Consider the following 27,510-nt stretch of genomic DNA (forward strand, 5'->3'; position numbering starts at 1 on the left):
AGGGTGGGGAAAGAAGAGACGATGGGGAGATGCCATCTTTCTTTACCTCACAGTTTTGCTTGTTTAGACGTGTTTAGCCAGAGCATCCTCTTTATAGACTAGTACTAGGTTCTATATATAGATATGCTGCAACAACGTATGTGGGAAAGATAATCAACTGACTGAAGGGGAGGATTTAAAAAATCTTTGTTTTTTACCTCTAGGTCTTCATCGTAGTGTAACTCACACTGTCACAACACCACTGGTAATTGTGTACTGTTTAAGAGGCCCTGTCCTGTCATCCAGAGAAAATCTGTTGATGTGTTCTAAGGAGTAAGCCATGATGGTGGCAGAGGTGAGGGTGTGGTGTGGCCTTACTGCATGTACTGGGAGCTGGTGGCACCTGTTATGTGACTGATTACAGTGAATTATTACTGAGTAAACAAGAGATGTCTCTCTCTTGCCTTTTCAAGGGAGACCAGATGGCGGTGGGTGTTGGCCCAGATCCAGGGGAGCCTGGCCTCTGGGCTGGCAGAAGAGACAGCTTAAGGGTGTCAGGTGATGGAATAAGAAGAGACAGGGCTGGTCTGTTAAGTGGTATAATTTCAAGGGGCACCAAGAATACATCCTGCCCCTCAAAGACTTGCCTCAACTATTTGTTGTTGCTTGGAATTCCACAAGTGAAATTTCTTTCCTTTGATTTACGTCTTTTGAGACCCTATTAAAAATGAAGAGACTCCAGGAAAGGGTTTGATTATGGAGCATCTTGATCATGTAAGTACAGGTATGAATGAGTTTACGAGATTGGTTTCTGAGAACTAGACTAAGGCAGGGACAGAGAGGAGAAAGCATTGTACCCCCAGTCATAGTGACGGGAAGGAGACACCATTGAGATTGAGGTAATGGCCCTGAAAAGAGAAGTTGGGTCCGTAAAGAAGCACTTTGTTTTCTTCAGTTTTGCCTGAGGAAAGATAAGGAGCTGAGAGTTGGGGGGAGTGGAGACTCTTGAACTCAAGAGGGGGTGCTTGGTAGAGAGATTTCCCCACCAGTGTGCTGGATATATGTTGTCTGGAGAAGAGCTGACAGGCAGAGTGTAACAAAGAGTGTAGCACCTTTGAGTCTGTGGTTTGCTCTGATGTCCTCAGACAAGATGGTCACAGATCTTAGGAAGCAGGAGGCAGCTTCCCAGAAATGATGTAAAATGGTGGCGCAAAAGAAGCCACCGATGACAACATGGGCAGGGTACTTCCTCAGTGACCACTGGTCACAGACAACTTTTGTTCTTGATTTCCCAATGAGCTGTGCTGAGATAGGGCTTTACCGGAAAGTAAAATAAGCCGTGTCCAAAGCAGTGACAAAGCACTTGGGGTATCCATACAAAGGTGTAGTACTCCCTTGTTCACTAACTTTGTGGAGGCAAAATAACTAAGCCAGAGGTGCCAGCATAGCACCTGTGATTCAGATCTTCAGCTTTTTTGGATTGAATTCACTCCTGGTTGACTGTTCATCTTTCATTTACCAGTGCTCTCAGACTGCCTTTGTGATCTGAATTCTCACATCTTTTCTCCCGCAGGGAGTCTTTGGCACAGACAACTTAAATCTCACTGCCTTTCCCAGCTCCTCACAGTTGGATTCATGGATGTCCTTCACCCTCAGGCTTCAGCTTCTACTTTGTCCACATTTCTACCCTAAGTCCAGAACATTTTCTTTGGATCAGACTTTTGGCTTCATTCAGAACTCTAAGCTTCTTTCTTCTTTTGGCACATTTCCCTAGGGAACTACCTGAAGAATGGTCTCCACCCCTCACCTCCTAAAGTTTGACATAGTATGGACCCTCTTCCTTACTGGAATCAGCACAATTCTTTGGAAGTTTCTGGATGTACGACACCCCTATCTCTCTCCCCAACCACCTCAGCCTCATACACAAGAGCTAGTGGTGTAGCTGGATCTGCTGAACTTTCCAGGATTTTGGAGCCAGTGCCCCTAGCAGGGAGGGACTCCAGGGCACGTGCCCTGAGCAACAGTTCTGTCCACCAGTTTCTGCCTCTCCTCCATCTCACCTTTATTTTGGCTTTCCCTGAGTCCTGTCTAGGGCTGTAACTCTGCTGTCAACCCTTTATCAGGGGCTGTGGTCTTTGCTGTCCAGCCTCTTTTCAGACCAGGTCCCTTCTCCGATACTAGAGCCTTTTCTAACAGCTAGGCTTCAGTAAATAGAGTTCTGCCCATGTGCTGATGTCCAAGTGTTGACCACCCTGAACTCTGCCTGCTGCTCTTTGGGCTAATTGGATGTCTTGCTGGTTTGTCCAGCTATGCTTCTGGAACAAGGCTCTTAGGTTTAGTTGAGCCCCTGTCCTGAATTTCATGTTAGCTCTCCAACTGCCTCTGTCTCTAAAGGAGCTTTAATACGCCTTTATAAAGCTCCAAAAGGGAGATAGAGACTATAACATTTCCTAGACTTATTTAACTAGAGAACTTTTTTTTTTTCTGAAGAAAATTGTTAAAATCTGACAGAGTATGCTGTTTTGGTGGAGCACAGTTTCGGGAATTACAAGGATTTATCTCAAAGGAATGGACATCAAATGGAGGAATTCCAGGTAAAGGTAATGTGACAGTCAGTGAAAAAAAATTCTTTGGGGGTAGGAAATCTTTCTTGGGGCTCCTCATTCAACAAATGCCCGCTGAGTACCTGCTGTTAGTCTCTCTGCTGGAATCACTCGGTGTGTTTGGCTACTTACTTTGTGTCTGCGTAAGGCCAGCTCTGATCTGGCCCAAGGTAGAGCAGGAAGTAGGGATGCTACATTCTTTCTCCCACGTTTAGATCCTCTTCGCCTTTACTCCAGTTGAAACAGGAAATAGTGTATGGGGTGATGCCATCATGGCCACAGATATAAGCTTCTGGATCCAAGGAAGGAGGGCTTCTCTGAGGCTTCTCTCTCTAGGTTTGACCTCTTTCAGGATTTCTCTAGCACTTTTGAGCACCCCATCTCTCCCACTCTGGGACTGTTCATCTCCGCATTAGTCTCAAGTCTCACTGCTAGTTCAGGATTTTGACTTTATGTATATGGGCATCAGTGCCAAGTCGGATGGAGCTCATTCTTATGGAATGGATGTGACATTATAAATTTTTACTTTGTCTGTGAAATCCCTCTTCTTTTATATAGCTAATTGGTGGTCTAGACTATAATTATTTTTTTCAACCCTTCAGTAAAGATAAACCCATGTTCTGGGCAGGGCAGTCTTGCAGGTAAAGAGCCATTTAAATCTGGCAGAGTGGGTGACTAAGTGCCAAGGGCATAGTTGGTAACCAAAGTGGAAGCCAATCAATCACTTCCTCTGAATGTCATTCTCAACCAGGACAGGAAAAGACCACTTTTTTAAAAAGTTTTCTCTGCTTGCTATTCACAATCCACACACACACACACACACACATTTTTTGGTTGCGTTGGGTCTTCACTGCTGTGCGTGGGCTTTCCCTAGTTGCAGTGAGTGGCAGCTACTCTTTGTTGCAGTGCGTGGGCTTCTCATTGCGGTGGCTTCTCTTCTGTGGAGCATGGACTCTAGGCACACAGGCTTCAGTAGTTGCAGTGCATGGGCTCAGTAGTCGTGACTCGTGGGCTCTAGAGTGCAGGCTCAGTAGTTGTGGCACACGGGCTTAGTTGCTCCGTGGCATATGGGATCTTCCCGGCCCAGGGATCGAACCCATGTCCCCTGCATTGGCAAGTGGATTCTTAACCACTGCGCCACCAGGGACATCCCAGGAAAAGATCACTTGAAGCAGATAGACAGCACTAAGACTCCTGACTAAGAGCTTTTGACACCCTGGTATATAGATCTTTACTGTCATGAGTGAGATCTTTGGTTGGCTGATCCTAACTAGTTGGCTGAGCTAATCATAAAACAAACTAGATGGAAAGACTCAGTGTTGAACTTTCCCTTAGGTATGATGTTCTCTGAGCATCAACAAATAGCATCCTCCACCCACAAATCCCCACCTTAGGGGCCTTGGCCTGGGGCGCTTGTCCATTTCTGCCACTTCCTCTGAAAGACCATGGTTTTAACTGTGAAGATCAGGGAGTGAGTTCACTTGCATGAAGGTGGAAACGAGGGCTTGAAATGGGCATTTATAGATCTTAAATTTGGTCAGTCTATAGATATTTATAGTTATTAGTTGGTCTATAGCTGCAGAAGGCTTACTTTCTCCAACTAGTCTTTCCTGAGAGGCTCCCTACATGAAGACACTCCTAAGATTCTCTCCTTTAGACCCCTTCTCTCTTCCCTCTGTAAGCTATTCCTGGGTGATGTCATCTATGCCTCTCAGAAACTCTCAGATCTCTATCTCCAGCCTAAATCTCTCTTCTTAGTTACTGACTCATGATGACCATACACTATTGATACATTAACCTGGATGGCTCTTAGGCATTTTAAACTCTACACTTTCCAAGCCAAATTACATTCTTTGCCAACCCATCCTCTTCCCCCTCTTCCCTCATTCCTTCCTATTCCTTTTCCTTTGTTCCTTGATTTAGGAGCATCACCTAATCAGGTTGATTAGTAAACTTGCTTGTGCATCACTGTTGTGCACTGTTCCCCCACCAGGAGTTTAATAGGCTCTGAGTATGATATAAGATGTTTAGGATGTGTGTAGGTGGTTTATTTCTTTTCTTTTCTTTTTCTTTTTTTTTTTCCTTTTCATTTTCTTTTTCTTGTAATTCTTGTCTGCAAGGCACGTGTAGTTGAATTCCACAGAGAAATTAACAGGTAGAAAAAATAATTAAAAGTTAATGAGGTTTAGATTTTAAGTATAATGGAAGTTATGGAAAGGAAACATCTGAGGGCTAACACCTTGGGAGAAAGCTTTGTGGAAGAGGTGAGAGTCGACTAAAGACACCTTAGGTGGGGTAGGGACCAGAAGACCCTTTGGAAACATGTGCAATGGCAAGGGGATGGGGCGTATAATCCTCAGCTTGTTTCTTGCATGGGCAGAGTAATCAGCACCTCCCCCACCAGCTACTTCTGTTTGTCACTGTTGTACCTCATGCAGTTTGATTCTGTTTAAAAGGTTCTGATGATTGAGTATCCTAGTGTAACCCATTAGTTACCTGGATCCATCTTTTCCCTTAAAATTTTGGCTCAGAGTGTCATTCTGCAACGTGTAGAAAATCTTGATTCTTTCACCCAGAATTCACCATCTTCCTGTCATGTATTTATGGTCACTCTGATTTTGAGCTCTTGCTTCCATTAAATTAGTTCAGATTGTAAATGGTCTTATTGTCTCAAGCATTGTGTTCCTCTTTCCATCCACGTTGACCCAGATGGTAGAACTCACGTATCTCCCAGCTCAAAGTCTTTCTGTGTGTAACAGACTTTATTGAAGTTTGGGGTAATGGAGACTATTTTACATTGCAGCAAAGTAAGCAATTTGAATTCTAATACTGGCCATCCCTGTCCCTTAAAGTACTTTGCCCACCTTTCCATTAGGGGTTCATCACTATTAATATCACCCATATATGTGGCCTTGATGTTTCTTATAATCTTATCTTTCTTTCCTTTGCAAACCTTCCTTACTCTATTGCCACTAAACACGCCAAATACTTCTTACTCTATTATGCAAAGCAATTGAACTCTAACTCTCTCTCCCAGATTCACCTCTGTATATCCAAGGTCCACTAAAGGGCTCTGCTGAATAAAAAGCTCATCTACTTCTTAGCCACACAAAGGATTTAGAACCTCTTTTTGTGTTCTTTTATATTATCTTCTCTCTTCTGAAAGTATTTCTTGTTTTAGATAGCGTTTACTTCTTCTTACCCCAGAAATGGTTTTGCTTTGAGGGATCTGTGGAGGGAAGGTAAGAGGCAATGGCAACAATGTGAATATAAGGAGCAGCTTATGTGAACCTATTGTGGGCATTGAAAACACTCATCTAACTGGAAAGAAGAATTCTTGTTGGGGAATAGAGCTCAGAATAGATTAGAAAGTCCAGAAACAGACCTAGGTTTCAGTGGGAAAGGACAAATGTCTAACCATTTAAAAGAAAACCTCTGTCATCTTCTAGTAAAATAAATTCCAGATAGATTAAAGATTTTTATTTTTTAAATTATTATTTTTATTTTATTTTTTAAAATTAATTTTTATTGGAGTATAATTGATTTATGATGATGTGTTTAAAGATTTTTACATAAAAACTAAAGTGATAAGTGTACTAGAAAATAGTTTTTTTAGTGTGGTACCAAAGGCAGAAACCATAAAGAAAAAAGTGTAGTGCGTTAGCTTTAAAAAAATCACAACAAACACCATAAACAAAATAAAAAGTAGATGTCAACTGGTTAAAAAGAGTTTTCAACATATCTCTAATGTGTACAAAGCTCTTACAAATCAATAGGAAAAAAACACAAAAAGAAAATGGGAGAAGTCATAAAAAAATAAATACAAATGATCAATAAAGCATATAGAAAAAGGCTGTTTCATTTATAATCCAGAAAACACAAACAGAAATGAGATATCATTTTTCAACTGTTAGATTGACAGATATTAAAAAGAAAATATTTATTGCGGTTGAGGGCTGGAGGAAACAGGAACTCATACTTTGTTGCTGGGAGTAAATGTTAATGAATTCTCTCTGAAGTTCAGTTTGTCAATATGTATCAGATTTAAAGTACATGTGCTCTTTTTTTTTTTTTTTTTAAAGAACTTGTATTGAGATACAGTTAACATACAATAAAATGCATATATTTAGAGTGTACAATTTGGTATCCCAGTCTCCCAGTTCATTCCCCCCCAACCCTCCCCACTTTCCCCACTTGGTGTCCATATGTTTGTTCTCTACATCTGTGTCTCTATTTCTGCCTTGCAAACCAGTTGATTTGTACCATCTTTCTATATTCCGCATATATGTAAACTACATGTGCTCTTAAGCCAGCAATTCAGCTTCAAGGTATTTATCCCAAGGGCAAATGTACAGAGATGTATGTATGAGGGTATTTATTATTAGAGTTCATAAAGCAATCAAAATAGCCATTGATAGGGGATTGGTCAAATAAATTGTGGTATGTCCATACAATAATACACAAAGTAAATGTATAATTATTGACCCAGAAAGATGACTACAATATACACATGAAAAAATATATAGCATGTGAACCTGTTTCAGTTGAAATAAATAGAGCCATAGCTATGTGTATATATTTTAAAAATCATACAACACATTGTTAACAGAAATTATCTTTTCTGATTCAGAAAAAAGAAAAGTCACTTTAAAAAAAGAGGAAATAGATTCTGACTTGAGGGTGGTGAGTGGGCTGAATCAGACAGTTTTTTTTTTAACCTTGGGCTAGGTAATGAATAATGGTGATAAAAGTAGGAAGGTTTTATGGTATGAATGTATGAAACGAATGAAGTGAAAAATGAGGTTAGGGAATAGATTCTGACTTAAGGGTGGTAGTGGGCTGAAACCAGACAGTTTTTTGTTTTTTTTTTTTAACCTTAGGTATCTAACTAGGTTAAATTAGGAATCTGTTAGGAATCTACAGTGGCTGTCCAGGCCTGAAATATGAAATAATAAGATGTCAGCTGGGTAGGCAGTGGGATTATAAGTAAAAGAACGAATCTGAAGGACATTTCATAGATGAAGCCACTGATTTGATAGTTGTCAGGCAGGAAGTGGGTAAAGAAGAAAGAATAACAAGTCACTGATAATGCCAAGGTGTCTGTCTACCCTGTGAAGTTGGAAAATTACTCGTCATGACAGATATGGGGTAACTGGAAAGGAGAACCACTCTTCTAGAAGGGGAAGCATTTGTTTCTTGGAGTTGAATTTGAAGGGCCAGAGGTACATCTGAAAGAAAATGTTCTTTAGGGTGGGGATTCCCATTTAGAGAAAAAGTTACCTGTAAAAATAGAGGTAATAGGAGTGGAAACTCTCTAGATTTGATACCCTTGAGATTCTTGGGGGAGGGGTGGGTCATATCTTGGATCTCCTTTTACTGTTGACAGCCTTGACAGACTCTGGAGAGGATGTGGCATTGGTCTCAATTGGAACCTGAGAGTAGAGCCTGAGGAGAGGTAGGATTGGGCAGTCATCATCAATATATAACAACAGCCACAGCGTTATTTTAATATCACTCTGCCATTTACAAAGGCCATTATAGATAGCAGCGTATTTAATACAATCATGTATATCATGCGTTATTATTTTACTCCGTATAGGACTGAAATTCAGTTAGAGAATAGAATTAGGACTCAAACTAAGGTATATAGGACTCAAATTCCATTTTTCATTTCACCACTCTCCATCTCTTAGAGATGAATTTTCCAAGAAGGGAAAGACTAGAGCAAAAGTTGTAACCTGGAGCTAGTGGTACCCACAGTTAAGAGGTGGGAGGAAGAAGAGAGCCAGGAAAGACACCAAGTCACTCACAGTCACTGTTCTGTCCCCTGTTCCTTGGAGGCCCTGATATTTCTTTAACCAGAGAATGTTGGATGTTCCGTTGAATTCAAAAGGAAAAAAAAAAAAGTCCTAATCTATTCATAAATAGCTGGAGGTGTTTTAGGTAAGGTTGTCCAGTTTGGTTACAACAGAAGAGTTAGTGTGGTAACAACGGTTTGTTGAATTCTGGCTTCATTCTTTTGAGAGAATACAGTAAAAACATATTGGCTTAGACCCATGAAGGAAAGGCTTGTCTGAATTAATTACATGAAAAAAAAATTTTCTGTGAAGTCATTAGGTTTGTTTACTTTTGGAATCACATGGTAACTCACTTGTATATGATCTAGCTGGTAGAGAGCCTAAGAAGACCTGCTTTAATGGGTCTCTTAAGTCACTTCAGTTTTCCAACTGACAGTCATATTTATGGGATTAAATTATTTAGCTAACCGATCCTGATAGCATAGACACAAAAAGCAGTTATCTCCTGTCAGAAGTTCAAATCAACAGGGTCCTTAGGCAGTTGCCAGACTGGTGTCAGCTAAGAATTTTGCAGGGCATCCTTGCAGCCGAGTGCTTGAAAACTGTGGGTGAGTGAATGAGGGAATGAGCAAGTGAGCGAAGGACTGAAGGAATCTTTCTCCCGAGGCATGTTGTGCTATGTGAAGCATTCTTCCCACAGCCTCACACTATAGCTTGGCTGGGTGGTTTGGGGACAAGTCTTAGACTCAGATTTTGTAGTGGGGTAGGGTAGGAAATGGGGGCACCATGGGAAGTTTCTGCCTGTGAGCTGGTGACTCCACAGAGAGGGGACATTTCCAAAACCAGTATGCTGGTGTCACTTGAGTCCCAGTCACATGATCTCCTTCTAAAAAGATGAGGCTGCTGAGAAAGTCTCTGGAGCAAGTGAGGAAGCCCATGGAGGTAGGAGATTTCCTGTTGGCAACCTGGCTCTTACTCACAGAAGGCAGCTACTTTATAAGTCCTCTGTAGGAGGCTCTCTACCACCTTTCCTCCTCACTGCTTGGATTCTAAATCAGGAGCCTCTCAGGCTCATCCCTGGCTTTTGCTTACCCAGCCTCTCCCTGCCCTTTGGCAGTGTGCCACTGGTGATTTTTAGCCCTTCTGGAAATTACACCCTCTACAAGGGTAAAGCAAATTGGGAGGTTCTGTTCTGGCTCCAGAGGGACTGAGGCCTGTCACCTGGCCCTGCCCTGTGTTTCCTGGCGTGCTTTCCTGGCCACCTTTTTACCCTTACACAGTCCTCCAAGGTCGTATTTCTGCCTGGGTAAGGATTGAAGACTGGCTTCTTCAGAGGGACTGTTGGGGCAGGAATGTCAGTGCTTTGGAAGAAGCTTTGGACACCAATCTGTATGTTCTGCCCTAAGAGAATTATTGATTTCATATAGATGATGTAGCAGTTATATTGAGGATGGTTGGGGGACAAGGACGTGGAGATTCTTCATATCCATAGGAGGATTTACCACTGGGTTTCTTTAAGCATTGAATCTGCTTTTCTTTCTTTTTTTAAAAAATTAATTTATTGGCTGTGTTGGGTCTTTGTTGCTGTATGCAGGCTTTCTCTAGTTGTGGTGAGTGGGGGCAACTCTTCTTTGTGGTGCGCAGGTTTCTCAGTGCAGTGGCTTCTCTTGTTGCGGATCATGGGCTCTAGGCGCGCAGGCTTAGTAGTTGCAGCGTGTGGGCTTAGCTGCTCTGTAGCATGTGGGATCTTCCCAGACCAGGGCTCGAACCCATGTCCCCTGTGTTGGCAGGTGGATTCTTAACCACTGGACCACCAGGGAAGTCCCCTGTTGAGCACTTCTAAATCTCATTTGATAGGGGTGAGGGATGTGTCGGGGCAGAGGGATTTGGTACGATTTTAGGGAGACAGTTTCTGTGGGGCTTTGTTTTCTCTGGGCAGAAGAAATTGAGGTCATCTGCTGGGAGCAGGTGGGATAGTGGGGACAGTGGCATGGTTTCTGAAAGCTGTTGTGTCAATGGCTGTGATCTGGAGACATGTAGGAGGATAGCTGAACAGTGCTAAAGACCCAGGTAATATTGGAGACAGTGACTTTCTAGAGGAAGCAGCCCTCATGACTAATGATTGTTTTAGCAGTGCTCAACAACTTGGGGGTTAAAGCAGAGGACATTCGTATTCAAATAGGAGCTGTGTTTTGTGGGGCAAATGGAAGACTTGGAGTAAGGTGAGTCTAGGATATTGGTAACGGAATGGTTGTCTAGTTGACTAGAGAAAGAAGTGAATCTAGGACAGGGCTGATAGGCAGCAAAATGATGAGGGCAGTGGGTGTTGAGAGGCTGGACATCTCAGTGAAGTTGAAGAAGAAACTGGAAGACAAAACAAGGAGAGGTAGAAATATAGGAGGATATAGGAGACCATGAGCAGGCAAAAGGTGTCACTTGGAGTAGAAAAGCAGACTGACTCTGATCAACGGGCCAAAGTCCTTGATGTTGAAGAGGTCAGTAGCTTACAGAAATGAGGAGGAGTGTAATTGTTTGGTATAGGCTTCAGCAAGGAAGGATTTTTTTTTTTTAATTAATTAATTAATTGGTTGCATCAGGTCTTAGTTGCGGCAGGCGGGCTCCTTAGTTGCAGCATGTGAACTCTAGTTGCAGCATGCATGTGGGATCTAGTTCCCTAACCAGGGATTGAACCTGGGCGCCCTGCATTGGGAGCATGGAGTCTTAACCACTGCATCACCAGGGAAGTCCCAGGATTTTTTTTTTTTTAAAGGTTATAGGAAAAATGGCATTAAAGCAGCATTGAGACAGACTATGTGTTTCTCCCTTTGGTACCACTGTATACTGAAGGATGGTTTTACTGAAGAATCTTCATTGTCCAGAAACCAAGTTCCTTAAGGAGTGTCAGGTTTCAGCTAGGGGAAAGGAGGCCAGAACCATCTTTTAAGCCTGCCTTCTGCACAGCTGGCCTAAATACCATGGAGTTTTAGTAGTGGGGCAGCAAGTAGTTCTAGCCAAGTGGGATGGCCTCCAAAAGTACTGGGCTGGTAGGCAGAGTTTGCAGCAAAAGGGCCTAGGTACTCTTGCAGGCAAAATCCCATTTGGCCACTAGGGTTTTTTGAACTGTTCAGGGTTAGATTGGGGCCAGTGCTAATCTTCTGTGAGAGGCTAAAGGGAAACTTTAAAGGTTTCTTGCTTGGAACTTTAGGAGTCACTGGACTCTTGAGCCTTTCTGTTTCTGTGGGGTCTGGAATGTATTTTTCTCTCGACAGTGACAGTAAATAATGCCCTAAAGCCTACATTTGAAAGAGTCTGGAAATACTCATATTATTGTTTTAAAGATGTTTTTGGATTTTCAGTGGCTCAGGTTTTCTTTGACATTGTTAGTACATGACTCCAAACATAAGAAGGAAGGCTCCAAATAGATGAAAACAAGCAAGCAAATAAAATCGTCATAGTTCTTTTGCCCCTTCTTAACTTGATTAATTTACACCTCCACGTTGTCTGTAAAACCAGATGTGAACAGCTCAGAAAATGATTGTCTAATTAGCCATTTCACCACAGGAACTTACTAAGCACAGCTATGTGGCCCTCAGCAGAAGCGGCTGTGTCGCTCAGAGCTTGGAGTGCGTTGCTCCATGGCAGTACTTTCTAAATTGTTTGTAATTGGTTTTGTCACATAAAAATGAGAAACTTCTATGTGGCAAAGTCATCATAAACAAAGTTAGAAGACAACCAGCAGGCTGGGAGAAAAGTTTTGCAGTGTATGTGCTAGACAATGGATTAATATCTATAATCTGTAAAGGGTTTGTAAAATAAGGAAAAGACAACAAACCCTATAGAAAATGGGCAAAGAATACAAATAGGCAAGTCACAGCAGGGCAAGCTAGAATTCATCTAAAGAAGTTCACAGAATTCTCTGGACAAGAAAGTTCATTGCGTCGGTAGATATCCACAAATGGGGACTGTATAGTGCTATGTGGCCATGAAAAACATTGAAGTAGGTTCTGTATCAGTGAAAAAAGCAAGTATACCCTGCAGGACTGCTGTAAAGAGCCCAGTGAGACTAGGAGTCCTGAGTTTTCTGGGGACAGTTCCAGCTTTATTTTCAGTCAATATATTTTGTTTAATATGCCACAAAATGTGACTTTTATGCCTTTGTAAGGCCTTAATGTAAATAAATTCACATCCACCCCCACCCACTCCCCCAAAAAAGAAAAAGCAAGTTCAGAGCAATATGAATAAGAATGTTCCTATTAATTTTTTACAAAAATATTCTTATTTATTTAATTTGGAATGTATTCATCCCATTTTAAATTTTATTAGAGGGTTCCTTTAGGTTAAACAGTGTTTAAGGCTGTATTCTTATAATTTTGACATTAATAAATGAAACATCAACTTTTGTTTTCTCCTTATGTAAGATAGAAGATTTATTCCCCATCCTCACCTCTTCCTCCTTTATTTAATCTGGTATTATAAATCTTAGCTTCTGTGAAGAATTTAGGAACCTCTCACTACCCCTCCCTTCCCTGGAACAAAAAGGATTCCTGAGGAAGGCTGCTGGGCCATGGTGCCTACCATGAATTCTTCAAGAATTCTTCTTGCCTAGGATTTGCTCCTTTTTGGTATTCACAGCCTTGCAGAACGTCTCTGCCTCCTGTCTCTGATGCAGTGGAAGGGACTGGGCCTCCTTCCTTCAGCCTTGGGAGGCCGCGCTTGCGTCTTCCCTTTTGAAAGGGAAGGGAATTACCTGAGTGGCCTAGGAAGACAAGGCTTTATTAGAGCTGCCCTAGCTCTTGGGAGGAAACCTTCTCCTTGCATTGTCCTTGCCTTTCCTTTGGCGAAGAAGCTCAGCTGGTTTAATCTTGGTCTTAGGCTCACACCCACTGAGGTGAAAGGAATCCTTGAAACTGACACCTTAGCTTTTGCCTAGTTCCCTGGGCAAATAGGAATTCTATCACAGGGTGGCACAAGACATAAATCCCTTTGTCCTTCTTTGGGACAGAAGCACTGCATTATTTAATCACATTCTCAGTGTCAGTGGACCCCAATATGGGTGTATGGGAATTGGTTTAGACTTGTAATGTAGGCTTTTCTCTGAGCTGGAGAGTTCACATAGAGTGATGTAATAGAAACTTATTTAAAACCAAAACTGACTGCAGCCAGTTCTGCTCTAAAAAGGGTAGTACAATTCGTATTCTTAGGGGAAAAAGCATTTTACCACAGAATGGTCGTGGTGAGAGAGTGAACGTTGAAGACTTAAACTTCTTTGTGTTCCATAGTGCTGGTCAGAGATGGAACCTGGAGAAATGGTTCATAGTGGGACTGACTCTAGCTATGGGTTGTTGGACATCAGAGGAAGGGGAGTGGAGAGCTAAGTTGCTCTGAATAATATGAGGGGAATTTAGTTTCCTGAGGGAAGGGGAGATCCCTCGCAAATGAGAGAAGTGTCTGGAGAGGGTGAAGGAGCCAAGCCACATGGTTATATAAAATCTGTCTTCATGACTTTAGGAAAGGCTGATGAACACACAGTATTTTGATGGACTTTGTATATGTTTTCCTTTTTGGTAAAGCATGGAAAAAGGGAACCAAGTTTCACATCTGGGACAACTCAGAGCTGAGGGAGGAGACCCGCTTCAGGAGGTGAGATGTGAGTGAGATCAAAAGTCCAACAGGAGCTGGAGCCAGAGCTAGAAGGGACTGCTAAGAGCATTAGCTGCTGGAAATTTGCAGAAATTGTGGGAGGGTATTGGATAGGGGGATCCAGGCACTTTTATAACATGCCCAAGGTCAGGGTGGTTGCAGCTAACATGTGATTGCTGTAGTGCTGTGTAATAGCGATCCACCCCCCCCCCACCTCCCCCAAAGATCTTTCTTATGGAGGTCTATTTGTTGGATGCTCCAGGAACTGTCCTTATACTCCCCTTCCTGCCCAATGGAAGCCATTTTCAGTTCAGACTCCAAAAGGGAAGCAAAACTTCCCGACAAAGGGTTTGTCATTCCCTTCCTTTCCTATAATTTACACAGACCCTGAGGATGTTTGTCAGAGCCAGAGAGCTGTGGCCTCCCCAGCCACGCCAGCACTGAGTAGGCAGTAAAGGGAGGTAGGAGAAGTCTTCCACGAGGTATTGGGACTTGAAGACTGCTCTGAGCAAGTACCTAAACTAATATTAAGGCTCCAATGAGGGCCCTAAAGATGCCAAGGTCTCCATGTAGCTGGATTGGGAACAGGGCAAATCCAGCCAGTGCTACACCAAATAAGCACTCTTGCTCATTCCTTAGGAAGACCAAGTTGATGGAAGAAGCTATTGTTTAGTCTTAACATCCACTATAATTCCAGACTTTGAGGACAGTAGAGCTCAGTGGGCTTTGACTGCCCAGCATCATTCTCCCTTCTTAGATAAGAGCACCTTGACTTTCCTTTGAAGGACCACTTCCTTCCTATTCTCACATCAGGTTCTGATGGAGTAAAGTCCATTCTTTGATTCTAGATGGAAGATGCATGAAAATGGCAGTTAGCGTGGGCTTGGTCTCAAATTCAGGCCAGTCAGGACTCTGGACTTTCATTGGAACTGTTAAGGAGTGAATTCTCATTTCTTTTCCAACTGGGTTACCAAACCTGTAGAATGTACATAACCCTGAGGCTGCTGGTGGCCATCTTGCTACCCCAGGGGGAGTTCTGAAGCCAACACAGATGAAAGCGGAGCTGCAGGATGGAGAGAGATGGAGACTAAATGACAACTTTTGAGCACCAGGATCTAACCATGCCTTAAGCTACTCTAACTCTGGATATCTCATTTACATGAGTCTAGGCTTTCCCTTTTGAAAGTGTGATTTGGACTTTTGTCACCTGCAGCCAGTTGAGTCTTAATTCATGTCATGAATTATATGTAGTTCTCATTGTAAAGTGTGGTTTGGCTTTTCTTAACAGCCCCTTTTGTCTTAAAGTGCTAAATTGTAAGTTTTTATATGAATCAAATGAGACCATAAAAACCCTAGCATTATTCTCTCTACATAGAAAAAAAAACAGTAAATATTAGCTACCAGAAGTAAGGAAGGAGGGAGGGAGGGAAATGGGAAGGAAGATGGGGTGCTGAATTAAAAGAACCCTGAAGTCCCTAGGTATCTAGGAACCCTCAGACCCTTTCAGGTCTTGCTGTTCTAAATGTCCCTAGCACCCTATACTTTTCCCTTATAACCTTTCATCATAGTTTGTAATGATATGTTTATGTAATATTTTGGTTAATGTTTCGCTCCCCAACTGACCTGGCAGTTCCACGAGGGCGGTGATTTTACTAAGTGTTATATCCCCAGCAACCTGTTCAGCATGTGGCACTCAACAAACGTTTGTTGAATGAATTGTCATGTATAGTTACCCAGATTGGACTGACCCTGCTTGATTATTGGGGTTAAGGTTGTGGCAGAAATGGCAAAATTAGGGAAAGCTGTTCCTGTCCCCTTTGTATCTTCTGCACTACCCGCACCCCCAACATACATATACAGGGAACTTTTGTCTTCATGAGATAGTTAAATCAAACCTCTAGTGCTGCATTGTTATTAGCTCATTTTATTGAGGATTTAAATAGTGTGGTGGTTGACTTAATATGTGGAAAGCCTTGCAGAGGAATGGGTCAGATCTGTGTGATTAACACGCGGTCTTCTTGCTCCTTTCTCTTTATAAAATGATCTATTTAACTGGGGTAGTCCACCCTCACTCAGGTCCACCCAGGAATGTGTCCAAGGCTGTAGGAAGGTGCAGGAGGTCGATGAGGGAGAGGTTGGGGATGCTGGAGACTCTCTAGCAAGAAACAGATGCTGTAAAAGGTGGCCCTGGGAGGAGGGGGCACGTATCCTGCAGCTCACTTCCTCCTCCCTCCCCTCTGGGCTGGGCCCAGCAGGAGCTCAAGTGCACCATCCCACCCTCTGCCTCTTCACACAAAGCCTCCTCTTCCCAGCTGAGGCTTTGGCTCATCCCTTCCCCCAGCCTGCTTTCCCTGAGATGGGAGAGTGTTTCCCAAGGCCCATGTGACCACCACTGGCAAGTGACGACTACAGACAGTTTACCAGTCAGTAAAACTGCCAGAGGCTTTTGTGCTGTAATAATCCTTTTCCTGTTTAAAACTCTGGGGATTTTCTACTGCTGCCAATAGTTTTTCAAGTCAGCAATTACAGTGTGGATTATGTAATGGCTAGGTATTAAAAATAGAAAAGACCAGAGTTGGCATCTATTTTAACCAAATCAAAACAGAGCAGAGGGAGGGGAAAGGAGGAGATGGGGAGGCTAGAGGAGGAGGGAAAAAGAAATTACGTGACAAGAAGCAGTGAGATCTCATCATGTGACTGGATGATCCAGCCCACAATTTACTCTGCCCTTTTCCTGCCTTTCTTGGCCCAAGGTCCTGCACTTCCATCCAAGGCCTCCTCCAAGGAGGGGACCCTGCAGAGAATTCTGAGGACTCAGGACCTTCTTGGATATTCCTCAGCTCAGCCTTAGGGTGTTTGCCTGCCTCTGACAAGCAAAGTGACTAAGAGGGGAAGGGATTGAATTTGCCGTCCCCCCCCCCCCCCACCCCGCCTTATGTCTTGATTTCTAAGGTCTTAGTGCTCTGCCTGTTTCTCTTGTTGCAGTGTTAGCATCGAGGGGTGGTTTATGGGGGTAGTCTTTATCATCCCAGATCTCTGTCAGTCCCTTGTCAAATCTACCACAGTAAATATTCAGTGTAATTAAAAACCCTGTATTCACTATGAAAAATGGCTTTAGATACTCTCAACCCTCCCACTTCCCCACCCCCACTCCTCTTCCCACTGGATTGCTACCTCTAAACCCTTCATCTAGGAATTCAAGGGCTACCGCTGGTTTGTTCTTGTGTGACTTCTCACTAATCCCGCACCCCTAACCTGAATCAAGAAATCTTTTCATTTTCCTAGAGACCTACTGAATTACTTTAAGGACCTCTAATGGTGAAATTTTAGGTACCACGTGGGTCTGGAGCAGGGAGGATATTTTTGGAAGGAGGATTTCTAAGGGCCTGACAGATCATATCAAAATACACCAGACTTTCTATTTATTATGTCACCACCTATACAGAGGAACTCACAATGGGAGGTTTTGAGTTAATCACTTATGTAGCCTTTGAGCCTACATAGAGCCCATGCTGAAAGTACCCTACATCGTAGGTCTCAGGTGGCAGGGAGTGGTGCTTGAAGAAGCAGCTCACTGTTTCCAAAGATTGAACCCAGATAGGTTTGGTGGTGTTAGGGAGAGAGACCTGGAAGTCTAGATGGTCAGTAGAATCAGTTGCAGGCAATATTAGTTACTTCTTCATCATTACTTGCTCCACTCCTCCACCTACCCCATCACACTTCATTCTCAGAGCCTTCATCTGTACTGGGGGTGGAAAAGGGTGCCAGTAGCTCAGAATAATACTGGTCCTGGCTCCAACCAACACCCCCAGCACTGCCTAGGCTAGTGGAAGTGCGTTCAAAGGAAGAGGGATCTAATTTGGGAATTTTAGGCATTATTTCACTATAGGTAGGAGGGAGAATCTGGGGACCTTCTTTAGGGCTTTTCAAATCATAATACCAGCCTGGACTGGGAAATTCCCATGGGGTGGCACCTCTCTTGTAGGTTTTTAGTTTTCAGATACTGGATTCCTATCCACATTCTCACCAGAGGCTGACTTTGGTAAGGACTATCAAACATCTGATATGGTCCATATTTTAATTCTTCTACCCACTGTGTTCATTAATGCACTTGAACATGCCTGATCAAGTTCCTGGCCTCAGGTGTGGTCAGTGTCATTGCAGTATCAGTTATCTGCTATCTGGACAGTCTGGCCACTCCAGGTAGTCAGCAGAAGTTGGAGGTCACAGTGAGTATCTGCCTTCCCGCATCCCATCCCACTACTGAGGCTTTATCAAGGTCAAAGAGTCCACTGCAGCACCTGCCTTAGGGGCTGCCAGGGGCTAGAGTCAATCCAGGAGTAAATCATTGGCAGGGTCCACAAAGGAATCCTTTCTACCTAAACTCAACTCTCTGCAGTGGCCTCCTTCCCATCCCCACTACCATGGATAAGACCATAAGGAGACATCATAACTTGACCACAGCAATGTTGGGTACACCAGTCAATCCCATCCTTTCCCTGAAAGAGATCACTCTATCATCAAAATATTTAAGGGATTTTCACCCCTCAACACACACACACACACACACACACACACGTACACGTGTGCACACGTAGAGGTGGTGCTTCTAGTGTCTGTTGCTTGAGATAATACAAGTAATCACAAGCTGGTAAGGAAAGGGTAACATTTAAATAGATTTAATTTTTACTCATCCAGCTGCATTGACAAATTTGAGACACAGTAGTGCTTATGTATGTGGGACATTCATTTGGGCCACCAGGCAGTGCAAGGTGTAAATGGGTAGAACTCTTGCACTAATTCCACTACTAGGGGTCAGAGCTAGACAACTATCTCCCTTTACTGCACACACTACTACACCCCTCAGACCCCATCTCTGTCCCATTCTGACATCAGATTCAGAAATGAGTTTGGGGACTTACCTTTTGGCACAGTGGTTAAGAATCTGCCTGCGAGTGCAGGGGACATGGGTTCAATCCCTGCTCCAGGAAGATCCCACATGTCACAGAGCAACTAAGCCCATGCGCCACAACTACTGAGCCTGCTCTCTAGAGCCCGCAAACCATAACTACTGAGCCTGCGTGCCGGAATTACTGAAGCCCACATGCCTAGTGTCTGTGTTCCACAAGAGAAGCCATCGCAGTGAGAAGCCCATGCAGCCCAACAAAGCGTAGCCCCTGCTCACGCAACTAGAGAAAGCCCACATGCAGCAACAAAGACCCAACACGGCCAATAAATAAATAAATGTATTTATTTAAAAAAAAAAATGAGTTTGGGGGACTTCCCTGGCAGTCCAGTGGTTAAGACTCCAAGCTTTCAACGCAGAGGGCGTGGGTTTGATCCCTGGTCAGGGAACTAAGATCCCACATGCCATGTGGCACAGCCAAAAAAATATTAAACTAACAAAAAAACCCAAAAACAAAAGAAATGAGTTTGGGAAATGAGCCAACAGGCTGAGGGTGAGGCCTCAGGACTCCACCTATTTGCTACAACTTCTCTGGCTGGAAGTACCAGGAGGTAGGAGTGGGGAGAGGTGGTGTAGCACCTGATAGGACTCCAGCAACACCTGGAGCTGCTCTTTGTCATGTAACGGAAGATGGGGGAGGGGAGGCAGAGAGCGGGAAGAAGAGGAGGAGGAAGGAGAGAGGGAGAAGTGAGGAGAGGAGGGAAGGGGAAAGGGATGATGGGATTGTAGGCTGAGTTTTGGGGCTAGGCAGAGTCAGATTGACAGGGACATCTCTGTTTCCACCTGGGACTGACTGGCCAAGCAGAATCTCATGTTTGAGGTGCTAAGTCTTGGGGAAGTTAGCAGGGGATGTCTTGGCAGCCTGGTTCAGCCTTGGGGTAATCTGACTCCAGGCTGACCAGGGTTGCTAAACAAGGAGCAGTGCCAGCCCCTCCCCTGTACTCCAGTACCCTCTTTCCTTCCAACCAGACAGACAGGCCTAGGCTCCAAAAACTCACCTATTTTGTCACAAAAGGCAGATGAGGGACAACTCACTAGCACTGCCTGCCCTGAGGGGTTTGCATTTTAAAAGGATACCTTCAGAATATTACTTCCTTTACTGTAAGTGTTACTAAAACTGTTATTTCTCCTCCTACAGTCAGTTTTGGTAATTTAAAATTTTTTCTTAAATTTTTTTTAAAAAGTCAAAAAAAGTTTAAAACTATTAGCATAAAATTTTCAGTCTTTTTTTATATCTCTGCTGTATTTAATCTTTCTTCCCTTCTTCATTCCCACTATCATTTATTTAATGCTTTATGCCTTTTCTTTCTTTCTTTTTTTTTTTGGCTGCACTGTGAGGCTGCACTGTGCGGGATCTTAATTTCCTGACCAGGGATCAAACCTTGGGCCCCCAGCAGTGGAAGCTCGGAGTCTTAACCACTGGACCACCAGAGACGTCCTTCATGCCTTTGTTTCATGATTAGTTTTGTTAGAGGTCTGTTTTCTCTTCCTAATAACCAGCTTTTGTGTTGTCATCTCTATTGTTTTTTTATCTTCTGTTTCCTTGTTTTACTTTTTAATCAGTTAAACTAGTTTTGTAATTGAAAAGTAATACAAAGGGTCATTTTCTTTATGAAAAGACCAGTTACCCGAAAGAATGAACAAAGGAATAAAAAAAGAATTTTATGTGGTTTATAAACATAAGAAGAGACCTGACTTACAATTAAAATAATGCATCTTTAATGGTGGACCTCTAGGCTTGAGAGGGGAAGAGAAGCACCTCAGAGAAAATGCCCCATGGAAGGAAAGCTGGATTGCAACCCTGAAGCTGCAGCTTCCAACTTGTGTTTTATTTACTGGTATTAGTCAAGGTACAGACCTCTGTTTCCTCCCCTGTAAATTGTGACTAAGAAAGAATGGCCCCACCTGTCTTACTTCATTGACTGATTCAAATCAGGTACTGAATGTGAAGGAGATAAGACACCTGAACTCCCACTCAGCCCTCTGCCCCCAGTCTTTCTTCTCCGGCAGGAGGCAGTAGGGAGGGGTTGTGGATGAACCCAGCCTAGCCTGGCAGGGCTACTTACTAGACTCTGGCCCTTAAAGGAGTATTATTTTGAAGAGAAGGACAGGATCTTATTCCCTTTTTATCTCAGTTTGCCTGTTCTCTTATCTCTTCTTCAGCTAAATTTTGTTTTTGATTTTATTTTTAGGTTTTATAGTTATTATTCTACGGAGAAGTGAGTGGGAGCGGTAGGCGTGCTGGAAACAAGCCCCAAGAACTGGGAGTTAGGAATGAGTGGTCTGTATCAGCAGTTCTCACATGTTTTGGTTTGGGGACCTTTTTTATGCTCTAAAAAATTATTGAGGACTTCAAAAACTTTTTTTTAAGAACTTTATTATTTTTTGGCTGCGTTATGTCTCTTGCTGTGCACAGGTTTTCTCTAGTTGTGGTGAGTGGGGGCTACTCTTCGTTGTGGTGCATGGGTTGTTCATTGCAGTGGCTTCTTTTGTTGTGCGGCATGGGCTCTAGGCCCATGGGCTTCAGTAGTTGCAGCACACGGGCTCAGTAGTTGTGGCACATAGGCTTAGTTGCTCCACAGCATGTGGGATCTTCCTTGAGCAGGTATTGAACCTGTGTCCCCTACATTGGCAGGCAGGATTTTAATCACTGCGCCACCAGGGAAGTTCCCCAAAACTTTTATTTCTGTGGATTGTAGCTATAGATATTTACCATAGTACAAATATGGAAAAAAGTATTAGAAACTGAGGCTTTAAAATTAGTTGTTAATTATCTTAAGATAATAGTAATAAATCCTTTACATACTTTTTATAAAAAATATATGAGGATAAGTCTGGCTGTAGAATTTATAGAAGTTTTAATATAACTGGAGTGCAGATGATTTTTGAATTTGATAATTTTTGAATTATTAATTTTGGGGACCCCCCAGGAGTCCAGAGATCATAATTTGAGAGCCATTGATCTATGTGATCATGGACGGTGATAGCTTGTGGGCTCAATGATAGGCTGTGGGCTTACCCTCATATTTTTTAAAAGAAAAAAATTAGAACAGTTGTATTGTTTTATAGTTTTGCAGATCTCTTTACTGACTGGCTTAATAGAAAACAGCTGGATCCTCATACCTGCTTCTGTATTCAGTCTGTTGTGGTATGCTGCTTTGGTTGGAGTAGATGAATAAAATTTGACTTCATACAGGTTTGTAGTTGGAAAAAGTAGGAGTATTTTAATAGCCTTTTCAGATAATTGTGGATATTTTCTTTGATATGTCACCAAAATTGGACAGATGGCACTTTCTGAAGGGTTAGTTGCAATGTGAGATCTGAAACTGTGTCCATGAATTTCTCCTCCTCAGCTATATTAAATTCCATTGGTATGTCTCACACTTTGAATGGGTCTTTTATTCATGACCGATTTTGTAACATCATGCGTTGGTCATTGGAAATAATGGCTCAGTGATTTATGCAGATCTTCCAGATGTAGACACATTTCAGTTCATAATACCATATTTGTTAATATTATCACTGATTTCATTACCAAGTCAAGGTATTGGGAAGCTGTCAAGCTCATTCTGATTTTCATTTGACAGCTCAAATTTTATCGTTGGCAAAAAATGCTATCAGTTTTTCTTGATTTGCAAGCTTATTTCATTCATTTTTGAGAACATGTCTGCCAAATAACCCAAGACTGAATTATCAGTTTTTCATTTGTTTTCTCTAATAAAAATGGTGTTCCAGAAAAAAAGCAGGTAGTTTAGCTCTCAATGCAATAACGTAAATGCATCCAATACTTCAGTATGCAGCAGAAGTGCTTTGTGCAAGGCTAATAACAAGATGTGTACTGAAGAGTCATGTTTTAATAAAATTAATAATTATTGCTCCATTATGGACATTCTTTTGTGGAGTTGGCCTTTATGGTAAAACATAAGTGCTTGGGGGTGAAGAATATGACTTCACTGATTTGTGTTAGGGCCACAGCAGTTTTATCTCCTGTTGCTTTTTGTGCAAATGTCAACAAAGTGAATACTACAAAAAAGTTTTGGTATTATTGTAAAAGATAGTCTTTACCTCTCTAACCACCCTGGAAGGGTCTTGGGGACCCCCCCCCAGGAGTCCAGAGATCATAATTTGAGAGCCATTGATCTGTGTGATCATGGGCAGTGATAGCTTGTGGGCCGGAACACCTCAGTCTGCCTACCTCAGCCTCAGTTTTCTCAATTATAAGAGGGGTCTGGGTGGGTTCTCAGTTTCTCCACGCTGTTGGACCTTGTTCCCTAGTCCTCGAAGCCACTTCTCCCCCAGCAACTGTGCTACTGCTCTCTTCTCTCTCTCCCCCTCTCATGTATCCTTTTCTCACCAAAGGTTCTCCTGAGCCTACCTCTTATAAGAGCTGGTGTCCTCCTTATTTCACCTGCTCCTTCACTCCCTGGGTGATCTTATTCCCTCCCTGGTCTTTAACCATCACTTGCAGGCTGACAGCTTCCAAATCTCTATCTTTAGTCCAGATATCTGTCCTGAGCTCCAGTTCTGTTATTCAAGCTGCCCCCGTATCTCTCCACCTGTATGCCCTATAGGCATGTCATTGTCAACATCTAAACTGATTGCATCATCTTCATCTTCTTCATCACCTTCTCTTGCAGAATAGCCAGTCTTGGTTAATCCTTCATCTACCTAACTACTTAAGCCAGAAGCCCAGGAGTTCTTCTCCCCTTATCTGGGCCCCTTATTTCTGTCATCTAATCACCCAGGCCTATCAGTTGTGCCCCCTAAATATTTTCCCAGTCATTCCCTGCTCTCCAGTTCCACCACCACTGCCTTTGACCAGGCCCGCATCATTTCTTACTCAAACTCTCCCAAGAACCCTCTCCTTGGTCCTCCGTCCTCCCTTTCCAACCTATACAGCTCAGGTTGGAAAACACAAGTTACCTTCTCACAGGTTTGTTTTTTTTTCCATTAAATAAATACATATTGTGTACTTATCATGCCAGGCACTGTTCAGGGTGCTGGGGATACAACTTAGAACACAACAGACACAGACCCTGGCCTCCAGCACTCACAGTGTATGAGAGGAGAGAAAGAAAATACAGGACACAGGGAATCATGACACGATGTGATAGAGAGAAACTAGGCGGTGCTTCGGAACCCGTAGAAGCCTTAACTGAGGGTTGGATGAGTCTGAGGGATGGCCGGGGAACACTTCCTGGAGGAAGCAACACTCAGCCTGCCCAGCTGGGTGGGAGTTAGCTAGGAGTGGTGGGAGTGTGGAGGTGAAAAGCTTTCCTGGTAATCTGATCATCTCATTTCCCTGTTTAAAGCACCCTTCTGAGCTTCACCACTGCCTATAGGATAAAGTCCAAATTCCTTACTGTGGAGCACAACCTTTGTGGCCTCATCTGCTGTTCCCCTGCATTCAGCCCAAGCTGTTTTCAGTTTCCCCAAATTCCAGCTCACTCCCTTCTTAGTTCCGGGCCTTTGCATACACAATTCCTCATGTCCTCCACCCTTCCCACCCACTCTGAGTTCCAGTGTCAGCTGACTCAGGAGACCTTCGCTGACCTCTCCCATATAGACTTTGTGGCTCCATCTCCTGTGCTCCCCACCTGTGCACACACTTGGACTTGTGTGCATTTATCACATCATTAGAGCCCGTTCAAGTGTGTTTCTGACTCTTGCTCCTACCTGCCAGTGCAGGATCCCAGGTCCTGCCTAGTTCCCACTTGCTCACCCCATGAGCATTTTGGGCATCCCCAGGGTGTGTGTCTCTCATGTGCTGGTGGATAAGGTTCGTCAGTTTAACCCCCTACCCCAACCCCTAGCTGTTTTTTCCCCTCCTCCAGCTATGCAACCTCCCTTTGCCCCTGCCACACCCTATGGAGCTATCTGTTCTGCTGGACATTACCACACCCATCAGGCACCCTGCACCTGCTAGGAGCCACTGACATTTCTTTGGCGTGAGGTCAGCCAGCTCCACTATCAGAGCAGGCTATGGGGCTTCTGGTGCCCCCATTGCCTTATAGAGCTGTCAGCTTTGGCTGCACAGATACATCTAAATCCCGGCTACCAACCTAGTTCAGAATTACCTCCTCCTTTCCACAGAGCAAAGTTTTTGTCTCTGGGTCAGCTCACTGTACCTGTTTCCTTCTTCCTTTAGAGTTATTTCCCAGCAGGCCTCTCAACCCCTCATGCAAATAGATTCCCAAGGTTCTGTCCACCAGCGGGCCAGACAGGTGTGACCTTCATCACCTTCCATCTCCAGCCTGGAGGCAAAAAATGTATGGGTATTTATCTATTTAAAATAATAGATTATGTAAGCAGTACTGAATACAGCGTCATCATTTAAAAATCCAAGCAGTTCAGCGATACATAAAACAAAAAGGTAAAGCTCCTCTTCCACCCTTTCCCCTCTCTTAAAGCTTACACTACTGGTAGGTACTGGTTGGTTAATTATTTGGTGGAAATGTTCAGACTTTTTGCTCTGCTTTTACACATGTGTGTGGCTTGCATAATGTTTGAAAAATTCTCTCTTTTTTCCTCCCTGGATTTTCTCCTTTTCCACTCTCACATTCATGGAGCTTATTTCCCTTAGAGCCAGCTTTCCAGATTAGAAAATGGAATAAACCTTCAGGTGTCTCTGGCTTTTGTGTGTCAAAAGCTTACACACTTAGAGAAACTTCAGGATTTGTAGAATAGCTCATCGAAGAAAAAGGATCCTCTTGCAAAGGCTGAATGTTTTGACTCGAAACAAGATGGAAGAAGGGTTTCACCTGAAGTGGCAAGACCCCCAACTCTTTGCAGCCTTCCACTCCCCAGACTGGTTGGGGGCAGGAGACACAGGGGAGAAAGATCTATGGTCTCTGGAGTCCCACCCTGCCTTGTAGCAGCTCACTTGCGCAGACAGGAGTAGGATCCCAGAGAGGGGTGGCCACATGGTGCGGCCAGGCTGTGGGGACACACAGGCAGTCTGGTCCAAGCTTCCTCGTTGCCCATAGTGGCACAGAGCAGCAGAGGCTACCAGACCTGGCCTCAGCCAACTTTATAGCCCCCTCCTGTGTCCCATGCCTGGCACTTCTCAGTGGTCAGACACACCTAGAATTAAGTTTCCTGTTGGCAGGATGGAAACTCACCATAAACACTCAGTTGAGTTATAGAAACTAAAGTTTGGTTTCTTGCACACCTGAGTTTGTGAACTGAGATTTGTTCCTGTTGCTTATACCACTCATATTGTGCCACTTGTGAAAAAGATTTTACAATGTATCTTGAAAATGTTTCCACAAAAGTAGATATAGATTCATATTTATTTTTTTATTGTATCTTATTTTATTTTTTAATTATTATTTTTTGGCTGCTTTTGGTTCTTTGTTGCAGGGGCTACTCTTAGTTGTGGTGCATGGGCTTCTCATTGTGGTGGCTCCTCTTGTTGCAGAGCACAGGCTCTAGGTACATGGGCTTCAGTAGTTGTGGCACATGGGCTCAGTAGTTGTGCACATGGGCTCAGTAGTTGTGGCTCGTGGGCTTTGGAGCACAGGCTCGGTAGTTACGGCACACCGGCTTGGTTGCTTCGCAGCATGTGGGATTTTCCCGGACCGGGGATCGAACCCGTGTCTCCTGCATTGGCAGGTGGATTCTTAACCACTGAGCCACCAGGGAAGTTCCAGATTTATTCTTTTTAAAAAACAGTATTATTTTTTTAAAATACAGGTTCATAGTAGGAGATTCTAACAATGCTGAAGGAGAAAGCAAAAGTTCTCCAGTCATCCATTCCTACTCCCTCGGCATAACTACTGCTAACAGCTTCTCTTTTTTTTAATAAATAAATTTATTTACTTATTTATTTATTGGCTGCATTGGATCTTCGATGCTGCACACGGGCTTTCTCTAGTTGTGGTGAGTGGGGGCTATTCTTCATTTTGGTGCAAGGCCTCCTCATTGCGGTGGCTTATCTTGTTGTGGAGCACAGGCTCTAGGCACATGGGCTTCCGTAGTTGCGGCACACAGGCTCAATAGTTGTGGCTCACGGGCTCTAGAGCTCAGGCTCAGTAGTTGTGGTGCACGGGCTTAGTTGCTCTGTGGCATGTGGGATCTTCCTGGAGCAGGGATTGAACTGCATGTCCCCTCCATTGGTAGGCAGATTCTTAACTACTGTGCCACCTAGGAAGTCCCTGCTAACAGCTTCTTGAGTGTTCTAGAAATTTCCTATGCCGATAAAGACGTATCTATTTCTGTATAGCTCTTTTTATATACAAATAATCTCAAACTACAGGTACTTATCTGCAACTCTTTTGATTCTTTATTTAACAATTTGACCTTCATTGTTAAATAAATTATATTATTTAAGTAGATATAGTTTGACTTTATTTCTTTCAGTGATACCCAGTGTTCCATAGAATGGATGTGCCATATGTGTTTAACCAGTTGATTGGCTTAAAATTCCAAATTTTTAGCTATTACCAGTTAAAGGCACAATGAACATAATAATAGTTAGCATTTATTGATCACAGACATCATTCTTGGTATATGGTCAGTCATA

The 27,510-nt window shown here is 43.2% G+C and overlaps 1 long non-coding RNA gene across 19 annotated transcripts in view; it reads left to right on the forward strand.

Moving 5' to 3' along the window:
- LOC130856887 (uncharacterized) overlaps positions 1 to 27,510 on the forward strand; it is a 104,438-nt gene that overhangs the window by 36,950 nt on the left and 39,978 nt on the right. For 15 of the 19 annotated variants that reach the window (XR_009054709.1, XR_009054698.1, XR_009054703.1 and 12 more), the window contains 3 exons: positions 204 to 334; positions 453 to 753; positions 2,470 to 2,579. This is a non-coding gene — a long non-coding RNA (uncharacterized LOC130856887). Of the gene's footprint in view, positions 1 to 203; positions 335 to 452; positions 764 to 2,469; positions 2,580 to 27,510 lie in introns of all 19 variants that reach the window. The other 4 variants (XR_009054707.1, XR_009054704.1, XR_009054700.1 and 1 more) reach the window with 3 other exon arrangements.

The sequence above is a fragment of the Hippopotamus amphibius genome, chromosome 7 (genome assembly GCF_030028045.1).
Source record: "Hippopotamus amphibius kiboko isolate mHipAmp2 chromosome 7, mHipAmp2.hap2, whole genome shotgun sequence".
NCBI classification, from domain to species: domain Eukaryota; kingdom Metazoa; phylum Chordata; class Mammalia; order Artiodactyla; family Hippopotamidae; genus Hippopotamus; species Hippopotamus amphibius.